Raw genomic sequence first — 4573 nt, 5'->3', positions numbered from 1 at the left:
AGTGTGAAACAGAACAAGACTTTACTGACTCCAACTTTTCATTCTTTCTTCTTTTGTCGGTTGAAATGTTGGAGAAGAAAATTCTCTGTATGGGAAGTCATTTCTATAAGCCTCAGGTCAGACTTCATTGGCTTCAAAATATAAAAAGAATGAAGAAAAAAGCTTGAATATCACCTCACAGTGCATAGAATATTTAACAGGGAATGTGCCTTTCTTTCTGTTCCTTGTGCCTTCAGAAAGTCAGAGTTCCTATAAAGATGGGGAACAAAAAAAAAAAAGATTGCAAATGAAGAGCAAAAGTCTTAAAAATACTTCAAACAAAAAGCATTTGTCCCTCAATACTTCATGTACTGCAGCTGTAATCAACACGATTTTAGTTGATGTATTTTTTTGTTTTTAAATCTCTTAATACCCACCTCATTTTGGGAAATTCTCGCTTATTTTGCATACCCAAATGGAAAAGCAAATAACTTAGGAACTGTAAGCCCAAATTACATGTTTGATACATTATTTGAAAGCTAACACCTTCTAGTTTCTGAATATATACATGAAAATTGGGTGAGTAAAACACCCAAACTGAATCAGTTCAAATAACGAAAATAATTGTTCTGTTTTGAACAGCAGTTATAAAGACATGCTTGCTTGTTGTGGCTGCTTGGTCATGGTACATTTTGACATGCTTCCATATCTGTGTTAATTGTGCTTTGGTGCTTTGCTATGTCCATAAAATGAACTAGGTAGTTGAATTTTCATGCATTCATTATTTGCAGTTATTATTTGTAAACGCTTTTAAACCTTTAATCATTCTGAATTATATATAGCTTTTTTGAAAAGCATGTAAAATAGCTAGACAAGTGTTTTGTAATCATAATGAGCTCTTAAATCCCTTTAAAATTAGAAGCATTTCTTACCCAGAGACATTCACACAACATTCCTATCATAAGTCCAGTTTGGTAAATACTATAGGAAATCTGGATTTCAGAATCCTGAGGACACATGGACATGTACTGGGTGAGCCTGGAGTAAATATCTAATAGAAAGCATTTGGTATTCCTGAAAAGAGAACATCCTTCATAGGAAACCTTTGATGAAATACTCTAAATGAAACAATATTACTGTAAGCAATTATTTAAATTAAATGTAAGTTTTTTTGCTCTGAGTTTGCTGGTTTCTAGTAAGCAAACATTGAGAATTTCACTGAATAAAATAAACAAAAAGGGGATGAATGTTTTGGCCTAATCATTGTTAAGCATGTGGGAAAAACTGTATTATATGGTTACATCCAGAACACATGCGTAAAAAAAGCTTCCTCAAGCAAAAGTTTTCCCCACATGTAGCTCACATGTGGACATTGTATTAGGAAGCGGCATAAAACATTTTCAAAGTGAAACGTTTTCCCATATGGAAGTTTTTATTTTTGCAGTGGTGCATTGGAGACACGCGGTAAAACCTTTGCGTGTCAAATGGTTTGCCAAATTTAGATTTATTAAAATCTTTTTTTTCACATCCATATATTTTCTTAGCTTGCTTTTCGATGCAGTGTTCTTTAATGTTGAGGGGAAGATTCAGCTTCATGCTGAAAAATTCTGCCACCCCATATCTGGGTTTAACAGAGTAACAGAGACACACATATAAATAATGAATCTTTTTTTATGTAGAAGGAAGCAGCAGAAACAGGGCAGAATATACATACATATATGCACATACATTTTTAAGGGCCACATACATTCATGTTGACAAACCGCAGGGCTAGATTCAAACTAAGGGCCTTTTACAGTACATTATGCCGAGTTAAGGTGACTATGGTGCATTACAGGTTAGTGGAAATTTGACTGGACACCACAGTGGTCCCCAATCAAGCTCTTATATCTCATGAACCAAACAGGAAAAGTAAGATGCCAGAAAGGAAGGAGTTCTGAAGTTCAGAATAAAATCAGCTTATGCTAATTTGGCTAGCATACATAGACAATCGGAACAGCTTATGCTAACACATTTCATTTCCCTTTTTTTTTTTTTTTTTTTTTTAGATAATATTAACACAACCCTATTGAATAAACCTTAAACGATCCATATTCTTTTGGTTGAGGTTTGAGGATCCAAATGCAGAGGCAGGGAGGAAGAGGTGAGTTTTCTGTTGATTTAATGAGTGGTTCACAAACAACTGAGGCAAAAATCCAACATGAAAAAATAAAGTTAAACAGACCAGAACCATGGAGACTTCAGGGGGAAAAAATCACAACGTGTTTAGACACAGTAAGGCATAGTTAGACAAAGTTAGATGAGGAACCAACACAGAGGAACTGCACTAGGAGAATATTTTTGGCTAACTGAACAAAGAGAGGACTAACGAGGAGATTGGGAGCAGGTGTGAAGAGAGCAATCTAATGATCTAGGGAAAGGATAGCATCACAAGAGGGCAACAGATAAAAACATAAGAACAGAAATATAACCAGAAAACACAGCTCCAGGAGATCCAGTGCGCCCTCTGGTGGAGACAGTGGACAGACCTCCAGATCCCAACAATCATTAGCAATGTGGTTTGTTTTCCGTTGTTTCCCACAATCTATTCAAATACCTAAAATCGGTAATGATACTTAATCCCCGGCTTAAATGCATCTGTGGGCACTATAAATAAATATTATACTATAAATAAATAGTACTGGCAGAAAATGACTTGATCTAAAGAAACCGATCAAACAAGAATCACTAAAGAAACATGGAAAATAGAATCCAAGATACAGTTTCTACAGTATACAGCACATTGAATAAGGTGTTACTGTTAGAAGATGCTCAAGCTATACCTACAGGCCTAAACTCCCTATTCAGTATCAATAACTCAACACTGACTACTGGCTAGTGGTTTTCAAAGTGGGGGTGCAACCATTGTGTGGGGGCTTAGTGCAATTGCAGAGAGGACATGGTAGAAGAAGCAAATAAATTACACTTTACAGTGTTGTGATTAAAGGGGGGTTAGTTTATTTAGTTTTCTGCAGTTGACTGGTTGGAGGGGGGGGTGCAAATGTTTCTTTATTGTTTTTATTAGTTTCTATAGATCGCGTTTTGCTGTCAGTTTTGTTGTTAAGGATTGTCCATGTGTTGGTGCTGTAGCTTGTATAGACTGCAAAGTGGAGACATCTTCTCTTTGTTTATCACAGACTTTCTGACTAACAGACCGCAGCATAACAGAATGGACACCTACACCATTTTCCGCCATCGTGCACAACACTGATGTTCAACAAGACTGTGTTCTGAGCCCAGTATTGTACTGAAGATGCTGTACAGTACAACAATGACTGTGCACCCATCAATGGCTTCAACACCCGGATCTAAGATGGGGGAAGAATTGAAAGAGCTGGTGGTCTGGTGCACTGACAAACTTAAGCTCAGCAATAGAAAAAATAAATCATCACTGGCCTCTGGTCTTTGAGGACCATGCTGATCTCAGGTCTGGGCATTAAGGTAGAAGTAGTAGACCGTTTCAAATATGTAAAATGTCTTGGATTACACATTGCAGAGGCCCTGGGCTGGACTAGTGAACACCACTAACAAAATTAACCCTGACACTAAAGAAAAACAAACTCTCTTTATCTTTGTTGAAAAACTTTTACTTTTAGTACATCAGAGTAAAGAGGGCTGAAGAGATTTTATAGTTGTGGTTAATTATTTGAAAATTACATCATTACATAAACTAAGAGATGGTTTCCTCTTCTTAGAAATGCTCAAACAGTAGTAGCACTTCAAAATTTCCCCACTTTCCTTGGTGGGTCGTTGGCTGGATCTTGGCTGGTCGCCTATGATTCCTTTTTAAACATCAATATTTGTACTAATATATTCTTCCTTTCATGATTTGTGAACATTAAGATCTAAAGAGAAGAAACATCTCCTGGTCATACCCTGTAATTCAGCGAAAGGGTGGAGTCAGGGCTTAAAAATATGCAAGAGGGGGTCACTCCAGTGGCTGGAAGTTGGAGGGGATTTTGCTGGGAGTTGGAGAGAAGTGTGCTGCCATTCGGCTGGCGTTTGACTGGGAAGGGCCATTTTGAATGGTTGCTACTCCACCTGATGCCTGTGAAAACATAAAACTGGACATCAAGATCCATCCATCCATCCATTATCTGACACACTTTATCCTGAGTGGGGTCGCGAGGGGTGTTGCTGCCTATCTCCAGCTTTCTACGGGCGAGAGGCGGGGTAGACCCTGGACAGGAAGCCAGTCAATCGCAGGGCAACACAGACAAACAGACAAACAACAATTCACACACAAACTCACAACTAAGGAGAATTTAAATAACCTAACAGACATCAAGATCAAATTGGAAAATGTTTTCATTTCTTCTGCATGTTTTACTTACTGTGGATTTTAAGGAATGATTATGGTTTCCTTAACATGCTGCATTTTGTGTCCGTTTTAAGATATGACATCTTCTAGCTTCCCTGTTAATGTGGCGCGGCCTCAGCTATCAGTTTTCACCAGGCGTCTAAAATGCAACGAACCAAATAAGCTCAGGGCCGGGAGCAATCTTGAGCTGTGATGCGCCACAGGAAAACCCGTTAGCCCACAGATGCTTCTCAG

Source organism: Cyprinodon tularosa, unplaced genomic scaffold, assembly GCF_016077235.1.
Source record: "Cyprinodon tularosa strain WSP-4 unplaced genomic scaffold, ASM1607723v1 ctg53, whole genome shotgun sequence".
NCBI lineage: Eukaryota > Metazoa > Chordata > Actinopteri > Cyprinodontiformes > Cyprinodontidae > Cyprinodon > Cyprinodon tularosa.
This window is presented reverse-complemented; position numbering follows the sequence as displayed.